Source organism: Rhinolophus sinicus, chromosome 1, assembly GCF_057876585.1.
Source record: "Rhinolophus sinicus isolate RSI-liver-muscle chromosome 1, RSI-T2T, whole genome shotgun sequence".
Classification (NCBI taxonomy): Eukaryota; Metazoa; Chordata; class Mammalia; order Chiroptera; family Rhinolophidae; genus Rhinolophus; species Rhinolophus sinicus.
The window spans coordinates 91,728,879-91,747,841 of NC_142501.1; the positions used below are offsets into that span (position 1 = coordinate 91,728,879).

The 18,963-nt window shown below is 36.3% G+C and overlaps 1 protein-coding gene and 1 pseudogene across 14 annotated transcripts in view; one reads left to right on the top strand and one right to left on the bottom strand.

The window, feature by feature from the left end:
- The window catches only part of ERC1 (ELKS/RAB6-interacting/CAST family member 1), a 491,277-nt gene that overhangs the window by 316,530 nt on the left and 155,784 nt on the right, over nt 1-18,963 (top strand). The gene's annotated exons all lie outside the window — the stretch shown is intronic.
- Nucleotides 5,152-5,617, bottom strand: LOC109434412 (cytochrome c oxidase subunit 7A2, mitochondrial pseudogene; annotated as a pseudogene).

The window sequence follows — 18,963 nt, forward strand, 5'->3', positions numbered from 1 at the left end:
TGAGATGCCATACCTGCCAATTGGAGTTAGGAGTCAATGGGCATCACCAGATAGACTTCGTTATTGGCTTACGATATTTAAATCAGAATGAAAAGCTCATACAGAATTTTGTACCCATACCCTGAAAAATGTGAAGCTGTTTTTGGACTAACATTTCATAGCTTTTGTGGCTAATGAGGCATGAAATAAATTGGCAAGCTCAGACTGCTCAGTACAGTGGTACAGTGTGCGTTTTCTAATTCCCAGCCCTTGGGATTCCAGCGAGGTCACAAATTAAACAAAGTCAGGATTAATCAAAACTACAATCAAATAAAACCCAATCATTAATCCTCTTCTGAGTTACAATGGGGTGATTGTGTAATTGTGTGAGAAGCACTGGAGAGGGCTCTTTTGTAGTTTATAGGAAAATCAACATTAAGGTGTCAAACAGAAAAATGAAACCCTGCAGGTGAAGCTGCCTCTGGAGCCAAGAGAAACTGGCAGTTTATGCAGAGTTGCAAGTGAACCTTTAGAGTATTGAAAGGGGTGTTGGCACTGGCAATATAGAACACGAGGGGCTCGCAGTGGGGCCCTTGAGATTAGTGTAGGGGCCGCAGCAGGCCCTGTTTGCTGAGAAGCTTAGTGTTTGGGTGTAGCAGCTCTGAGCAACAGTCTCTCCAACGTTTACTGCCAAAAATTTGCTGTGTATTTCTCAGCTCTTTGTAATTTTGAAGAAGAGTTTATAGAAAAGCATTTCCTCTGTGGGAGTAACTAAGTGGCAGAAGATGTCATCCCCAACAAAAAGGGGGAAAAGTTCCCAAAGAAGAGAACTTTCAGCCCGTATTTCTTTCATGTTTCTGACTTTTGAACTTCCTGATGCTTTCTTTATAATAGCTGTCTTATTATTTTGGCTATTTTATATTCCACAATGATCATTTTCTTCATTTTTCATCCCTTAGTCTCAAGTCAGTGTCAGTTTCATTGCCCGTTTTTTAAAAATCGATAGTGATATTATTATGCTGTTATAATTAAAGAATCAGTTTCAATGTTTAATTCATCCCATATCGTTTATGTTAAATATGTATATATTTTTGCATGTGTGCCCTAAGGATAGTATTTGTCTGTATTGGTTCGCTTTCTGCTTTGCTGCACATAGCAAACAGAATTTCCCTTCGTTACTCACCCCATCTCTGATTTGGCTACTGATTCGAAAGTCCCCAGACAGGTGATGGTCTATATCATGTGATTTAGACTGAGTTTCTATATTACAGAATTTCTGTTTCTTTCACTGCTTTTGTGCTGTTTCTGGGCTAAGCCCTTTGTGTATGAAGAACAGTGTTAGGTGCTGTATGGAATACATGTTCTTTTCTCTCTAGTAATTTACCAGTTAGTGTCCATGCATTCATAGCTGGTCAGGCACATACACTTACGTTGCTAAAGGCATCACTTGGGTTTTATGGCAGGACTTCACTGTAATGAGCTGTTATTTCAGACTTTGTCTTTTAGCTTCTTATGTATTATATTACATTTTGGTATTGTCATTGAAACATTAAGAGTTAAATTATCGTTAGAAAATAAAGGCCTTGGAATTTTAATAATCTCATTCTTGTTTTCAAACCTTTGGCCATCGTGAAGATGTGCTTGGCATGTTTAATCCCTGTAATTTTTTACTTACCTATAATCAGTTTTCATTTTCAAAGTAGCTAAAGCTATGGTAAATGGAAAAGCATGTAGAATATGTGTCTGTCTGTTTATGTTTATGGTGGGGGAGGGTTTTCATTTAATTTTTTTTTAACTTTTATTATTTAAGTGTGTTTTTCCAGAACCCATCAGCTCTAAGTCACATAATTGTTTCAATCTAGTTGTGGAGGGCGCAGCTCACAGCAATTTAGCAATAAGTATCAAAATGAAATATGCATTATATTTTGACTCAGCAATGCCATTAAAGAATCTATCCTAGAGACATATGAAGTCTGACAATTAGGTTTGCGAACTTTCCACCGTGCGTTTACATTGGCAGCACTGTACAAAGAGCTCAGTAAGGTTTCATAACCTTGGTATATCAGTGTCTCACAGCTGTGTTCCTGTCAAGATGTAGCGATGTCTTGCTGAGTGGTGTTCATTATTGTTGCATGTTTTTGTGTGCCATCGTGAGAATGTCTGAGCTTGAATTAGAGCAACAAACAAACATTCAGTTTCTTGTTTAACTTGGCAAGAATGGAAGTGAAATCAGGGACATGTTAGTCCAAGTGTATGGGGATAATGCCATGAAGAAAACGGCAGTGTACAAATGGATTAAACGTTTTTCTGAGGGGAGAGACCGCGTCACTGCGTCACTGATGAAGAGAGATCAGGGTGGCCAGTAAGAAAATATTGCAAAAATTCATCGAATTGTGCATCCAAATCATCGGCTGACTGTGAGAAGCATAGCAGACCAAGGAAAGATCGATTGTATAACAGGAGAATCTTAACTGAAAATCTTGGCATGAGAAAGGTGTGTGTAAAAATGGTCCCAAAGGAGCACCCCGATAAACAAAAGCAAAGGAGAATCAAAGTTTGTCAAGACCTTTTGGAGAGGCAAGACGATGTTTTGGGCTGTGTTATCACTGGTGGTGAAACATGGGTGTGCCAATACAACCCTGAAACAAAGCATAAAGTGCACAATGGAAGTCATCCAATTCTTCATGACCAAAATTTCCGTCAATCCAAATCGAGTCAAAACAGTGTTGCTAAACTTTTTTGGTGTCAGAGGGATTATTAGTTAGGAATTTGTACCAACTGTACAAACAGTTAACCAAGTTGACTATTTGGAAGTGCTGAAAAGGTTGCGGGAGAAAGATGACCTGAATTTTTTGCCAATTCATGGCTCTTGCATCACAACAATGCACCAGCTCACAAGGCACTGGCTGAGGGAGTTTTTAGCCAGTAAACAAATAACTAGTGGAACACCCTCCCTACTCACCTGATCTGGCCCCCAGTGACTTCTTTCTTTACCTGAAGATAAAGGAAATATTGAAAGGAAGACATTTTGATGACAGTCAGGACATCAAGGGTAATATGACAACAGCTCTGATGGCCATTCCAGAAAGAGTTCCAAAATTGCTTGAAGGGTGAACTAGGCACTGGCGTCAGTGCACAGCTTCCCAAGGGAAGTACTTCGAAAGTGACCGTAGTGATATTCAGCAATGAGGGATGTAGCACTTTTTCTAGGATGTGTTCGCGAACTTAATTGTCTGACCTTATATAATACAGTGGCCAGCACATGTTGCATGTGAATACATAGTAAATTTTTTCCTGTTTCTTCCAAAGTTATTCTAAAATTAAATCTTGAGGGGTAATATTTAGAGGGATGAAACTCAGTCGTAGAATATCTGTTACCAATTCCACACTATTGAAATGTAAATATAGAGACAGAAGTGAACCTGGTTTACTAGGAAGGAGAGCTTCACCTGCGTTGATTTTGTGAATGTGACTTCTTTTATATTACCAGACAATTAGAAAATGAGCATGAGTGGGAAATAATAGTGTACATACTTATATACACACATTGAGGATAGGAATGTTATAGTGCTTCGGTGAGTCCAACACCTGTTCAGGAGCGATGGCTGATGTGAGCAATCATTAATCCTTAGGCCAAGTTTACATGTTATCAGACACGTTGCATTCTTGCATTGCTCTGTGTGTAAGCCACTATAATTTTGCCAGTGATAGCTTCAGGGTAATTCCTATAAAGAGATAAATTTTGAAGTGGTGATATGTATATACACATAGTAGAAAATACTAGCCTTTTAAAAATAAATACATACTATCGATCACTGCAATATATTAAAATGTCTTGTGTTTCTTCCAAATTCATTTGCGGTAGTTTAACCTCCCAAATCATTTGTACCTCAAAGACTTCCTAAAACTTTTCTTGTCAAGGATGTCAAATTACAAAAACTGCTGGAAAGTTAATTGTCAGTGGTTTCTGTTGACATCCAACCTTCCCTGAGTGTAAAAGTCTCCAACTCCAAAGAATTGAAGAGATCCTAAGTGCAACTTTTTTCTTTTTTCCTTTATGCTCCTGCTAAAAACTGCATCTGGTACACTGATTTCCATCCTTTTTCTTTACATAACGTTGCTCGGATGTGCTTCAGGTTACCTGGTCTACTTTTTTTGCCACTTTAGATGATCAGCAATTATAAAAAATGAATTATTTACTGACATAAATGTGTAACTATGAAAGTCCCTCTTTTTATATATATACTGCTTAAGATAATAGAAAGTGATTTTAGGTGATTCAAATTGACTTAATGTATTAATCTAATTATTCTCTAGAATTTCCTTTGAAATGTTACAAGAATTTATATTCAAAAGCATACTAAAATACTGTAACTTATTCCAAAGTTAACATACTATCTATTTTTTTCCTGTACGTCTTTGGATGACCGTTGTTCTAATTCAGTAAAATCTAAACATGTAACACACACAAACACACACACACACACACTGCATTCTATATTGCTGGAAAATGTTTTCATTTAGTAATGCTTCCTACGTGTAGATCATTTTGATATTTTATATTCTGTTTCACCAGCTTTAATATAATTAGAACAGCACTAAGTTAATGAACACTACTGAGTTCTTTACTTTGTTTATTACAAGTTCTGGTGACCAGCATTTCTAACTCTTTGAAGATATTATAACACTTCAGTGGTTTTCAAGTGTTTTCCTTATGGGGTCAGACTGTACATGGGCTTCCTGATCTATAAGCATTATAGTTTCTGCATGTGGGCGACAACACTCGCAACTATGCAGCAGGTCTGCAGTTTTCTTCCTTTTTATTTTATTTTATTTTATTTTATTTTATTTTATTTATTTTATTTTCAGGTCTACAAAGCAACGTAATAGTTAGACATTTACACCCCTCACAAAGTGATAACCCCCCAATCTACTACCCCTCTGACATCGTATTGACTACATTCCCTATGTTGTCCTTTACATCCCATGACTATATATGTAGTTATAGTTGACATTCAATATTATTCTACTTCAGCTTCAGGTGTACAGGTCAGGCATCTACACAGTCTGTGAAGTGACCCGCCTGATAAGTCCCGTGCCCATCTGGCACCCTACACAATCTTTACATTATTGGTTATATTCCCCAAACTGTATTTCATATCCCTGAGACTATTTTTTTTTTTCATGGTACAGACTGCTTTATTGGTGGCAGTTAGTACAAGTCAATAAATATTGATCCGCAAAGAAGAACTCTTATTTATCAGCTTACTGGTCCACAGAGAACTGAATGAAATTGAACCAGCTAATTGCTGGAAGAATGAACTGAAGTCAACCCTGCTTCTTGGGAAGTGAAGCCATAGCCGGTTGATATATGGCATATGCTGTTCCGCCAACTGTAAGAACCATGGTAGCTCTATACAGGAGGGCATCAGCTACCCCACCCTTTAGATGCACTGGAATTCCATTATCCTCCTGAAATAGCTTTTGTTTCTCTGGAACTTTATTTTCAATCTGCCTGCGTGAAGCAGTATTTATGGTCCTCTGGGTAATCTGACGAAGAGCCAGCAGATTCCGCAGCATATTGACTCGGTTACTGCCCACCAACCGCAACAACTGATCACTTGAGGCTATATTTTGACTACCAATTTGTACTTTCTAATCCCTTCACCTCCTTCCCCACCCTCAACCCCTCCCCATCTAGCAACCATCAGTTTTTTCTGTATATCTCTGAGTCTGTTTCTGTTTTGTTTGCTTGTTTATTCTGTTCTTTAGTTCCACATATAAGTGAGATCATTTGGTATTGTCTTTCTCAGTCTGACTTATTTCACTTAGCATAATATTCTCTAGGGCCATCCATGTTGTTGCAAATGGAAAGATTTCATTCTTCTTTATTGCCGAGTAATGTTCCATTGTAAAAGGTAACATAGTTTCTTTATCCAATGGTCTATGGATGGACATTTCAGTGTTTCCATGTCTTGGCTATTGTGACCAGCGCTGCAGTAAACATAGGTGTGCATATATTTTTTCGAATTAGTATTTTGGAATTCTTTGGATAGATACACTGAAGTGGATTTGCTGGGTCAAAAGTTAGTTCTACCTTTAATTTTTTGAGGAACCTCCATACTGTTTTCCATAGTGGCTGCACCAATCTGCAATCCCACCAACAGTGCACGAGGGTTCCCTTTTCTCCACGTACTCGCCAGTACTTGCTATTTGTGGATTTATTGATGATAGCCATTCTGAAAGGAGTGAGGTCGTATCTCATTGTGGTTTTGATTTGCATTACTCTAACGCAGGGGTGTCCAAACTGTTTTCAACGTTTTTCACCAAGGGCCATATGCGGTAAAATGCACAAACAGCCAGGCCACTCATTCGAGGTGAAGTATGTATTGCCTCACCTGGTTTATTTAAGTAAACTAAATATATTTTTGGAATTTGTTGCGGGCCTATTAAAAATGGATTGCGGGCTGCAGTTGGCCCATGGTCCGCAGTTTGGACACCCTTGCTCTAATGGTTATTGACGTTGAATATCTTTTCATATGTCTGTTGGCCATCTGTATGTCCTCTTTAAAGAAATGTCTCTTCATGTCCTCCGCCCATTTTTTAATTGGGTTGTTTGTTTTTTTGGTGTTGAGTTATATGAATTATTTATAATTTTTGGATATTAACTCCTTATCAGATGTATCATTAGCAAATAACTTCTCCCATTCAGTAGGGTGTCTTTTTGTTTTATTGATGTGGAAAAACTTTTTAGTTTGATGTAGTCCCACATGTTTATTTTTTCTTTTGCTTCCCTTGCTAAAGGAGATATATCAGTAAAAATATTACTAAGGGTAATGTCTGAGAGTTTACATCCTATATTTTCGTATAGGAGTTTTATGGTTTCAGGTCTTAAATGTAAGTCTTTAATCCACTTTGAATTCATTCTTGTATATGGAGTAAGAAGGTGGTCCAGTTTCTTTTTTTCTTTTTTTTTTTTGCAAGTATCTGTCTAGTTTTGCCCACACCATTTATTAAATAGACTGTCTTTATCCCACTGTAAATTCTTGCTTCCATTGTCACAGACTAAATTACCATGTAGCACGGGTTTATTTCTGGGCTCTCTACTCTATTCCATTGATCTATGTGTCTGTTTTAACGCCTTTACCATGCTGTTTTGATTACTATAGACTTGTAGTATGATTTGATGTTAGGTAGCGTGATACCTCCCGCTTTGTTCTTATTTCTCAAGATTGCAATGGCTATTCAGGGTCTCTTATCGTTCCATACAAATTTTAGGATTATTTATTCTAGTTTTGTGAAAAATGTCGTTGGTAATTTGATAGGAATTGTGTTGAATCTATATTTGCCTTAGGTAGTATGGACATTTTAACTATATTCTTCCCATCCATGATCATGGTATATGTTTCCATTTATTTGTACCTTCTTTAATTTCTCTCTTCAAGGTCTTATAATTTTCTAAGTACAGGTCTTTTACTTCCTTGGTTAAATTTATTCCTAAGTATTTTACAGTTTTTGAAGCAATTGTAAATGGGATTGTTTTCTTAATTTCTCTACTGGTAGTTCGTTATTGGTGTATACAAATGCAACTGATTTCTGAATATTAATTTTGTATCCTGCTGTTTTACCAAATACATCTATCAGTTCTAATAGTGTTTTGGTGGAATCTTGGGGTTCTCTATATATAGTATCATGTCATCTGCAAATAATACCAGTTTTACTTCCTCCTTTCCATTTGGTTGCCGTTTATTTCTTTTTCTTGTCTGATTGCTGTAGCTGGAACTTCCAGAACTATGTTGAATAGAAGTGGAGAAAGTGGGCATCCTTGTCTTTTTCCTGATCTTAAGGGGAATTCTTTTTGAGCTTTTCCCCATTGAGTATGATGTTAGCTATGGTTTTATCGTATATGGCCTTTATTATGTTGAGATATGATCCCTCTGTTCCCACTTTACTGAGAATTTTTATCATAAATAGATTCTGGATTTTGTCAAATGCTTTTTCTGCATATGTTCATATGACCATATGATTTTTATTTTTCATTTTGTTTATGTGGTGTGTCATGTTAATTATTTTGCAGATATTGAACCAACCTTGCATACCAGGAATGAATCCCACTTGATCATGGTGTATGATCTTTTTAATGTATTGCTGAACTCAGTTTGCTAATATTTTGTTGAGGATTTTTGCATCTATGTTCATTAGGGATATTTGCTTATAGTTTTCTTTTTTTGTAATGTCTTGGTCTGCTTTTGGGATCAGGTAATAGTGGCTTTGTGAAATGAGCTTGGGACCCTTCCCTCCTTCTGGATTTTTTGGGGATAGTTTGAGGAGAATAGGTGATAATTCTTTTTTAATGTTTGGTAAAATCACCTGTGAAGCCATCTGGTTCAGGACTGTTGTTTGTTGCAAGCTTGTTAATTATTGATTAAATTTTTTTGGTGGTAATCTGTCTGTTCAGATTTTCTGTTTCTTCTTGATTCAGCCTTAGAATATTGTATGCTTTTAGGAATTTATCCATTTCTTCCAGATTGTCTAATTTGTTGGCATATAATAGTTTTCTTAAAATTTTTTGTATATCTGTGGTGTCAGTTTTGACTTCTCTTTCATTTCTGATTTTATTAATTTGGATCCTCCTTGTCTTTGTCTTGATGAGTGTGGCTAAAGGTTTGTCAATTTTATTTATCTTTTCCAAAAACCAGCTCTTGGTTTCATTGATCTTTTGTATTGTATTTTTGGTTTCTATTTTGTTTATTTCTGCTCTGATCTTTATTATTTCCTTACTTGTACTCACTTTGGGCTTATTTTGCTGTTTCTTTTTTTTTACAGTTCCCTTAGATGTACAGATTGATGATTTGAGATTTTCCTTGTTTCTTTAGGTAGGCCTGCATTGCTATGAATTTCCCTTGTAGGACTGCATTCACTGCATTTCATAGATTTAGGGTCTTTGTGTTTTCATTTTCATTAGTCTTAGGTATCTTTTGATTTTTTTTTTTTATTGGGGAAGGGGAACAGGACTTTATTGGGGAACAGTGTGCACCTCCAGGCCCTTTCTCCAAGTCAACTTGCTGTCCTCTCAATCTCAGCTGTGGGGGGTGCTGTTCAGCTTCAAGTTGTTCTTTCAGTCTTAGTTGTGGAGGGCACAGCTCAGCTCCAGGTCCAGTTGCCGTTGCCAGTTGCAGGGGGCACAGCCCACCTTCCCCTGCGGGAGTCAAACCGGCAACCTTGTGGTTGAGAGGATGCACTCCAACCAACTGAGCCATCTGGGAGCTCAGTGGCAGCTCAGCTCAAGGTGCCATGTTCAATTTTAGTTGCAGGGGGGCTGCCCACCATCCCTTGTGGGAGTCGAGGAATTGAACTGGCAACCTTGTGGTTGAGAGCCCGCGCTCCAACCAACAGAGCCATCTGGGAGGCAGCTCAGCTCAAGGTGCTGTGCCCAACCCCAGTTGCAGGGGGCGGAACCCACCATCCCTTGCGGGACTCGAGGAGTCGAACTGGCAACCTTGCGGTCGAGAGCCCACCGGCCCACGCGGGAATCGAACCGGCAGCCTCCGGAGCCAGGAGCATGGAGCTCCAACCGCCTGAGCCACCTGGCCGGCCCTCTTTTGATTTCTTGATCTCATTGTCGATCCATTCATTGTTTAGTAGCATGTTATTCAGTCTCCATGTGTTTGTGTATTTTCCAGTTTTCTTCTTGTAATTGATTTCTAATTTCATAGCATTGTGGTCAAAGAAGACACTCGATACAATTTCAGTCTTCTTAAATTTATTGAGACTTGTTTTGTGTGGCCTATCTTGGAAAATGTTCCATGTGCACTTGAAAAGAATGTACATTCTGCTGCTTTGGGGTGAATTGCTCTAAAAATATCAATTAAATCCACCTGGATTTAATTTAATGTGTCATTTAAAGCTGCTGTTTCCATGTTGATTTTCTGTCTGAAGGATCTGTACATTCGTTTCAGTGGGATGTTAAAGACCCCTACTATGGCTGTATTACTGTCAGTCTCCCTCTTTATGTCTGTCAATATTTGCTTTACATATTTAGGTGCTTTTATGTTGGGTGTATATATTTTTACAAGGGTTATATCCTTTTCTTGGATTGATCCTTTTATTAATTAATGTCCTTCTTTGTCTCCTGTAGTCTTTGTTTTAAAGTCTATTTTGTCTGATATAAGTATTGCTACCCCAGATTCTTTTTTGTTTCCATTTGCATGAAATATCTTTTCTATCCCTTTACTGTCAGTCTGTATGTGTTTTTCAATTTGAAGAGGATCTCTTGTAGAAAGCATATGTATGGGTGTTGTTTTCTTAACCATTCAACTACCCTATGTCTTTTGATTGCAGCATATACTCCACTTATATTTAGAGTGATTATTGATAGCTACATAGTCATTGCCATTTTATTATTCACATTTATGTGCTCTTTCCCCCACCCACTCACTCCCATTCGTCTGTTAAACGTCAGTTCATATTTTCAAGTGGACAGTGGGCTGCAGGAGCTGAATCATTTTTTCTTTTTTAGGTATCTTCATCACTCTAGACCTTGGGCTCATACTGTTATTTTGTGTTGATTCCTTGCTACAAAAGGTTAAGATTTAACTCAAACTGCTGCTGCTCTTTCTCACTCTCCTAATTTTTGTACTAGTATTATCATTATTTTCATACTCTAATTTATTACCTTTATCAGTTTAAATCACTTAAAACTCTTAATTTCTCTTCCATCAATTTCTGATAGTCTCTAGTTGACTAGGCTCTAGTTGACTAGCAACTATGTAAACTAAGGTTATCGGTACGTCTACCCTTCCGCCCACTTCTCTTCCCTTTAGCCTTTAGTTCCTAAATTCAGATAGTTGGACAGTAATGCTTTCAAGTTGAAGATTCATCTTTTTCTTCTATTTTTGAAAATTAGCAACAATTATCTCTTCAAATATTTTTCCCTCATTTTCTCTAGAATTCTTTTATTTTGCAAATCCTAGTAGACTTAAATTAGTCTCTCAATCTTTCTTCCATGTCTCATAATTTCTCTTGTCTATTTTTATCACTTTATCGCTCTATTCTGTGTTCTGAGTGAATTCCTAAAACTATTTTCCAATTCATTGATTCCATCTTCAACTATTTCCAAGGATAACTGTTCACTTATTTGGTCTTTGTTTTTAATTTCATTAACTTTTTTGTTAAGTTTTTGTTGAAATAGACTACATTTATAGGAGAATGTACATCCTGTCCAGTTCACTAAATTTTCACAATTGAAAAACTAACATAACTCAGCCCTAGATCAAGAAACAGAATATTACCAGTACTCCAGAAGCCATACAATCAGTAATACCTCCCTTGAGTAACCAGCATTCTGACTTCCTAAAACATATATTAACTTTACCCTTTTTTGTATTATATATAAATGGAATTATAAAATACTCTTGTGTCTGGGTTCTTTCACTTTATATTTTTATTCAAGTTGTTACATGTAGTTAATGGTTCTTCAGTCTCATGCTATGTAGTGTTACGTTATGTGATTATATCACTTATTTAGGAAATGTCTATTTAATAATTTATGTCTCCATCAACATTGAATAAAATATGTAGTATGGGGCACTTAAAAATAGTGGTACGAGTAACATTTCCAGTAAAATATTGGTTCCTGACCCAGGGTGATACTGAAATTTTCAGAGATCAAGTCACAAAACCAATAAATATCTTGGTTCTGTTTCTGTTTTTGAGGATTTTTTTCTTGATTTTCTGTGCTCTAATTCTGGAGAGCAGTTAATAATTTGGAAGAGTGAGTGGCTGGGAGTTTTGGACCCTAGTTTTAAGTAGTGAGCCTGTATCCTATAAAGTGATTTTAGTCCCATCATCTGGTAGGAGTCAAATTCCTAGTCACCCCAGCCTACTCACTGATCCAGATTCTGTCAGGTTATGGCTTCAGTCCTGCATATCACTTTAGACTTCTGTCATATTTGTGGTCCACGCATATGTTTAAATTGTATTTGAGCCTAGTCATTGCTATGTATTTTGTGCCTCAAAGCATGAATTTTCTAAAACATCTTGACCAGAAGTCTTACTTTGAATGAAGACTGCTGGATTTGGGGGTATATCTTTCTTCCCCCCTTTGTTTAAGGTCAGAAAAGTTATTCTTAAAAAAAAAAAAAAAAGTTCTTCTATTCGTTCTTTGGCCTTTTCCTTTCCTTTTCACTATTATCACCTTCTGAGACCTCTAGCAGTTGGATTTGGGACCTCCCTAGATTAATCCTCAATTTCTCTTAATTTTTTAACTCTATTTTTTCCTTATTTCTTTCTTTATGGGGGTATTTTCTTGACTTTATCTTTAGCCTTTTGATTTTTTATTTTTTTTTTTTTTTGATTTTTTTTGTAATGAGCATTTTAAGTTTCTTATAATCTGAATGTTCCTTTTCATGGCCTCCTAAATCTTGTTTTGTAGCTTTAATATCTTATTGAATTTCTCTGAGAAATATAATTAGACCTTTTTAAAAACTTTCTTCTGTTTCCTGAATTGTGTTTCCTCCTACCTCAGTTATAGATTGTTTATTTTCTCTTCCATTTTGGAGATTTTCCACATATGTCTGATGTCCTTAATTGTCCATTCATATTTAAGAATTGAGTTGATTGCAGTAGCTTGCTGAATTGAGATTTCTGCTAATCCATTCCTCTGAATTATGCAGCTGGTGGTAGTTTTATGTACATAAGCAGAACTTGTCAACTGGCAGGCATCTCTTTAGGATGGGTGGGCATAGATCCAGCTATTAGGTTGGAGGCTCCCCCCCACAAATGCAAGAATGAAAAATTTATTCAGGGGCACCAAGCGTGTCATAAGTAGTCTTATATATCCCTGAGTAGTTTCTTTAGTATCATAGAGCAGGTCCCTTCAGATCTCTTCGCTTGTTTGCTTGCTTGCTTGTTATAGCTGGGGAAAATAATAAGCTGCTTGTCCTGTGTAAGGAGACAAGAAAGTGAGGAACTATTACAGCTATTCAATAGATAAACTTTGAATGAAACCTTTTATTTATGGTTTCTCATATCTATCCCACATGCTGGTTTTGAATCATGAATTTCTTGGTGTTTTGCAGAGGAAGATCTGCTCCCATCTCAACATTAGCCCCCTGCGGCATGCGTCCCGTACTGCAGTTTCCTGCATTTCTGTTCATCTGTCCACATACTGGCTTTCTTGTTATTTCTTGTAGAGATTTGTTGAACTCTCCCATCTGATATCGATGTAACAGAAATACAAATGGGAAATAAACCCATAACAATGAAGTTTATTTTTATTTGTATTTCTTTAGTATCATTTTAATGGAGTCTCCATTGGACGGGAGACACCAAGCTGAAAGGGATAATTACAAAGTTCAGATCACTGCTGACAAATGATATAATTATTGAAGATCAGTTAATTCATTCAGTCACCAAACATTTATTAAATATTCTTTATGTGCTAGAAAGTGTTCTAATATCAAGAGATACACAAGTGATCAAGACAGATAAGGTCCCTGCCTTTATGGATTTTACATTTTAGTGGGGGAAATGGACATAAAATAGGTAAAGAAATAAATAAGATCGTTTCAGAAAATGATTACATAATAGGAAGAAAATACAAGTGTTCTTTCATAGAAATTTACCGCTGGAGAGGTATCATGATGTGTTGGGAAAATTTTTCAATGAGGTCCAGGAATGCTGCATTTAAGTCTTGCTTGAATTTTATTTCCTCAATGTTGAGAAGAACCTAGTCTTGTGAATATCTGGGTTAAGATTATTCCAAGTAGAAGATGGTACAGATACAAAGGACCTCAGGCAGGATTGAGGTTGTCCTGTTTGAAAAGTAGAAAGAAGACCATTGGTAAATGTATAATAAACAAAGGGCCTCATACGAAATGTGCCCCAAGCAATAGACAAGACCGAGGCCATTTAAGGCCTTAAAAAGAGATTGAATTTTATTCTAGAGGGCATGGGGAGCCATCAAAGAATTTTAACCATGGTATATGGTATATTTTTAACATTTATAGATCTAGAATATATTTGTAGGTTGAACCTTTGGCATTCTGATGGATTGAATATTAGGGGTGAAGGAAATGGAGGAATCGAGGATGGTTCCTTTGTTTTTGGATTGAGTAGTAATTGATCCTATCTAGTTCTATGAATACATTTATTTACTCTGCTGTGGCTCAGATTTCTGCATAGGCCACAGTGGTCGTCACCCCTACTTAGGTTCCAAGATTTCTAGTTTACACTCAAATGCTCAGACATTTTTCAGCATAGCCTGATGGGTGAAACCAGAGGGATTTCCAGTCTTAGCAGTATGCTGTGCTGGAATTAATCCTCTCCCACCCACCAAGCTGTCAGGAGATAACTCTGAATTTTCAAGCAGCTAGCTACCTGAAAGTCAGGAGATCACTATTCAGTCCACATAAATGGGAAGATTTTGCCATGTTTCTTGGTCCAGTTTATTAATCTTGCAAGCCTGTACTAGCAAATTCAGATGTATTGAAGGACCAAGCAAATAATACAAATTATTGAAGTGGGACATAATATAAATGATTGATGTGGGACAGTCTAAAGGCATTCAGGTTCATTTAAAAACAAAACAAAATGCCAGGCAGACAATAAAACACTTGTGTAAGTCATATTTAGACTGCAGAAACAATTTCTGCCATCTTTCTCATCTTTCCTACAGTTCTTTGGGGGGGCAGTATATTTTTATTTTTCAAAGTAGAAAGACAGAGGAATGATGTCAGCATCGTGGTGGCATAAGATGTTTCTCATTTTTGTCCCCCTCCTCCCCAACAACAAATATTCAACATCCATCCACAAACAGAAGTGCCTGTAGAATCCACCACCATATACCAAGGGACCTGGAAGGAGTCTTGTCTGCTCATGCATTGTGTGATAAGCAGACAGACCTCATTCCTGGCTGTAGACCCTGAAGTGACACATTAACCAGCTTCAGTCCCTGTTAACTGAGATCTGGAGAACCTGATTTAGACAGTCACCCACAGAGAAGAGAGCTTTTGTGGAAGTACAGGTTCAAAGAAGACCCAGAACTCCACTGGAGCAAAAAAATATATGAGTTTGGACACACTGGAGTGGGAAGTTAGTAAAGACTGGAGAAGGTGGCTGCTACTTCAAATGTGAAGACAGCGATGTAAAACTCAAAGGAATATCAAAAATCAAGGAAACACAACACTAAAAGATCACAATATCTTCCAGTTATCAGATCCAAAGACATGGAGAGCTATGATTTACCCTATAAAGAATTCAAAATAGCTGTATTAACATGTTGCGTAGGGCGGGGTTTAAATCCCTCGTGAAGATTCTCGTGATCCGTATGTAACGTGTTAAGGAAACTCAATGAACTGCAAGACAAAACAGAAAAGCAAGTCAATGAAATTAGTAAAACAATACATGAACGAAACAAGTTTAACACTGAGATATAAGTGAAAAAGAACCAACCAGAAATTCTAGAGCTGAAGAATTCGATGAATAAAATGTAACATGTATAAACAGCAGACTTGATGAAACAAGATTCAGTGAGAATGAGGAAAGAACTTTGAGAACAAGTGTGGGGGGGGGGGGAATGAGGGTATCATCAAAAGGACTAATGTGTAAATTATTGGAGTTCCAAAAGGAGAAGAGAGTGAGAAGCTGGCAGAAAGATTATTTAAAGAAATAGTGACTGAGAACTTCCCAAATCTGGGGAGAGATTTGGTTATCCAAATTCATGAAGCTCATAAGTCACCAAACAAAATCAACTTAAAGAAATTCTGTTCTTCCTATTCAACATAGTCTTAGCCAGAACAAGTAAACAAGGAATAGAAATAGAAGGCATCAAAATTAGAAAGGAAGAAGTAAAATTGTCTCTATTTGTAGATGACATGATTTTATATATATAGAGAGACAATCCTAAAAATGACCAAAAAAACAGTTAAATCTAATAACAAATTTGTAAGTTGCAGGATACAAAATCAACATATAAAAACCAGTTTTCATTTCTGTATACTAACAACAAATTCTCTGAAAAGAAAATAAATGTTCCCCTTTGTATCAGCATTAAGACAATAAGATATCTTAAGATGTATACTTTACCCAAGGTATATATACTTAAGATATATACTTTAAATAAGGAGGTGAAAGATCCCTGCACTGAAAACTACAAGACATTGAGGAAGGAAACTGAGGAAGACACAAATAAATGGAAAGATATTCTATGTTCATGGATTGGAATAATTAATGTTGTTAAATGTCCATGCTCTCCAAAGCTATTACAGATGCAATGCAAGCCCTATGAAGAGTCCAGTGGAACTTTTTTCTTAGATTTGACACCAGAAGTTAAGACAACAAAAGCAAAAATCAGTAAGTGGGATGGCATCAAACAAAAAGCTTCTGTACAACAAATTATATTTAAAATGAAAACCAATCTATGGAATGGGAGAAAATATTTGTAAATCACATATGTGATAAGGGGTTAATATCCAAAATATATGAAGCACTCATAGAACTCAACAGCCAAAAAAAAAAAAAAAATCAATTTAAAAAATGAGCAGAGGATCTGCATAGACGTGTTTTTTTCCGAAGAAGACACACAAATGGCCAACAGGTACATGAAAAGGTGTTCAACATCACTAACCATTAGGAAAATGCAAATCAAACCATAATGAGATATCACCTCATGCCTGTTAGAATGCCTTTCATTAAAAAGGCAAGAAATACATAGCAAGTGTTGGTGAGGATGTGGAGAAAAGGGAATGCTTGTATAGCCAGTATGGAAAAAAATATGGAGATTTCTCCAAAAATTAAAAACAGGACTACGAGCAACTCCACTTCTAGGTATATATCCAAAGGAAATGAAATAACTATTTCAAAAAGATATCTGCACCCCTGTGTTCATTGTGACGTTATTTACAGTAGCTAAGGTATGGAAACAACCTAAGTATCCATCACTAGATGAATGGATAAAGAAAATGTGGTGTGTGTGTGTGTGTGTGTGTGTGTGTGTGTGTGTGTGTGTGTGTGTATATATATATATATATATATATATATATCCAATGGAATATCATTTAGCCATAGAATAGAAGGAAAGCCTGTCATTTGTGAAAACATGGATAGACCCTGAGGGCATTATGCTAAGTGAAATAAATCAGTGACAGACAAATACTGCATGATCTCACTTATGTGTATAATCTATAAAAACTAAATTCACAGACAAGAGACAGATATGTGGTTACCAGAGGTGTGGGGAATGGGGAAATTGAGTGAAGATGGTCAAATGGTACAAACTTCCAGTTACAAGATTAATAAGTACTGGGGATGTAACATAAAATATGGCCATAGTTAACACTGCTATATAGTATGAAAGTTTCTAGGAGAATAAATCCTAAAAGTTTTCATAACAAGGAAAAGAAATTTTTGGTAGTATACGAGGTGATGGGTGTAATCTAAACTCATTGTGGTAATGATTTCACTATATATATGTTTAGTCATCTTAAACTTACTATAGAGTGTTATATGTCAATTACATTTCAATAAAACTGAAAAAAAAAAGAAATCCTCTCTTAGAAACTTTATAATAAAACTGTCAAAAACCTCTGTAAGACCATCAGTGAATTTCTCAGCAGAAACTCTACAAGCCAGGAGAGAATAGGATGATATATTCAAAGTTTTTTTTTTTTGTTTTTTTTTTTTGGGGGGGGGGGACTGCCAACCAAGACCCAGCAAAGTTGTCCTTGAGAAATGAAGAAGAGATAAACACGTTCCCAGACAAATAAAAGATGATTTACCAGAAATGCTGAAAGCAGTTTTTCAAGCTGAAATGAAAGGATGCTGATTAGTAACATGAAAATACACAATATACTGGTAAAAGGAAGTATATAATCAAATTCAGAATATTCTAATACTTAATAGGTGGCGTGTTAACTCTAGTATAAGACAGTAATATTAAAATTCTGGAGTTAAAGTACAAGAGTATTAAAAATAACGGTAGCTACTGCAATTTGTTAATGAATGCACAGTATAAAAATAGGTAAAATGTGACATAAAAAGCCATAAGGGTGGAAGAGTGAAAGAGTAGAGCGTTTATATATGATCCAAGTTAAGTTGTTTCAGCTTAAAATAGACTTAATCTATAAGATGTTTTATTTAAAGCCTCCTGGTAATCGCAAAGCTAAAACTTATAATAGATTTACAAAAGATAAAGAGAGAGGAATCAAAGCATACCGTTATGGAAAATCATCATTTTGTAAAGGAAGGCATCAAGAGAAGAAAGGAGTCTGAGAGAACTACGAAACAGCCAGAAAACTATGAATAAGATAGCATTAGTAAGTCACTACCTACATACGGTACTCTAAATATAAATGGATTAAATTCTCCAAACAAAAGGTGTAAAATAGCTGAATGGATAAAATAATATTACATACTAAACGGTATGCTGCCTACAAGAGACTCACTTCAACTTGAAGGAAACACACAGGCTTAACATTTAGGAATGGAAATAGATACCATGTTTCCCCGAAAATAAGACCAAGTCTTATATTAATTTTTGCTCAAAAAGACACATTACGACTTATGTTCAGGGGATGTCATCCTGAAAAATCATGCTAGGGCTTATTTTCCGGTTAGGTCTATTTTCGGGGGAACACTGTATTCCATGCAAGTAAAAAACCAAATGAGAACAGCGGTAGTTACACTTATATCAGACAAGATAGACTTAAGCCAAAAACAGTACCTAGAGATAAAGAGGTCATTATATAGTGAGAAAGGGGTCAATTCATCAAGAAGATGTAATTGTCATAATTATATATATACCCAACATTGGAGCACCTAAATATACTACATTTTGCTGTGTATAAGGTGCACTTTTTTGCCCAAATTTGTGAGGGATGTGCATTATACATGGGTGGTACTAACTCCGTATCTACATAAATGTTTTTAATTATTTTATTTATGCTTATGAGTTAAAAGTGTAACTCTAGCAATCAATAACAATAT